The sequence below is a fragment of the Petaurus breviceps genome, unplaced genomic scaffold (genome assembly GCF_028583685.1).
Source record: "Petaurus breviceps papuanus isolate PSGF00001 unplaced genomic scaffold, PetGlider_PUasm1.0 689, whole genome shotgun sequence".
NCBI classification, from domain to species: domain Eukaryota; kingdom Metazoa; phylum Chordata; class Mammalia; order Diprotodontia; family Petauridae; genus Petaurus; species Petaurus breviceps.
In genome coordinates this window covers 8,399,490-8,401,022 of record NW_027186458.1, presented here as the reverse complement: position 1 = coordinate 8,401,022, position 1,533 = coordinate 8,399,490, and positions in this window count along the sequence as shown.

The following is a 1,533-nucleotide window of genomic DNA, read 5'->3' as shown; positions in this document are numbered from 1 at the left end:
CTTAACACATTTCCTTTGAAAGCTCAAAGCGTTAAACTTGCATCCAGTGTGCACTGTTAACATGCTATGCTATGGATCCAAATGATCTTATTCAATTACCAACAACATGGGTGCTTTTTAGTGGATGATCATTAAAAGAATCTCCCAATTAGTAAAGATTCCCCCCAACCTCTTCATTATTGCTGCTGGGAATCTCAGAGATTCCCAGTTTCTTCCCTGTCTCGAATTCGCATTAAAGTGAAAAAAGTTCGGTCAGACAAGCCACAGTGTCATTCTTTAATAATGGTCTCAAGCAAACAGAGAAGTTATTGCTCTGATGTGTAAGAGCAGTGATCTAATAATGCCTCCTTCCAAAAAGATGGATTTTCATCTGTAAGACCATTCTCAGAATCTCTTTCCTCATTTATCAAGCAAGAAGGGTTTTTGGATGAAGCCGAGCATTTTCATTTACTTTTCAACTTTATCTCAGGAAAAATTAGTGAGCTGGCCACAGCAACAAGGCACGAATATTTCATTCTTCCATTTAATCTTGGCAGAAGCAGAGACACAAGCTTCGTCACTCCTTTTTTTTTTTTTTTTTGGACTGCCTTTATTGGAAGTTGTAAACCTAATTCTCGAAGCTGCTACCAGATGAGTCATACCAGGAAACAGAAGGACTCAGCCACCCTGAAATAACATTCACTGTATTAAGGGGTGGGTGGGTAGAGGGGAGACAATATCCTTCCAAATGAATGAATTTAGTTGTGTCTAGAGATAATAGAAATGTCATTGGGATGCAAACAACACAGATAGACCCCAAGCCCTCTCTGAGCTGCTCTGGGTCACCAGCATCCCTTGTGGGGACTGCTGGGGTCAGCACTGGAGAAGTTTCCATCTCATGTTAATATTCAAATAATAAATCATGTTAGTGAAATCCTCTTTTGTGCACTCAGTGAGGGAGCTTAATATAGGCCCGTGGTTAAGAAATGCCCTCTGGTTACCTTCCAATCTTCCTTCCTTTATATGGTCCAGTTGTTTATTGTAAACTTTTGCTCAGAATGGAACCCAAACCAGCTCATCTTTACCTGGAGACAAATACCCCTAAGAAAAGCACTGACATTACTCCTCATAAATAAAGAGGCAGGAAACACCTGAGGGTAAGTGGTCTGGAAGGTCTGGAAGTGATGAGGCAGGTGAAGGGGATGGGCGTGTGTAATGTAATACCAAGCAAAGGCAACTTCCCAGGTTCAAAATACCAGCATAGGTGCTCTCTATTTTATTCAGTAACAAACCCAGAACAGAGAAGATCAAAACATGACATCATTCAAAATACAGCATTTACTAAGTGTGATTAAATAATCTCCAAGTACTACCCCACCCCAGGACCTTCCAATCATTCAATCAATTACAAAGTCTCTGTTCTAAATACTTCTCCACCCCTAGGCTATACCTTAATTAAGTCCACCACAAAGCCCCTTTTCTCAAATGGAGATTAGTTTCCAAACATAAGGTCAAAAGTTCCCCACCCCTGGATCACAATTGAATCTACCCCAG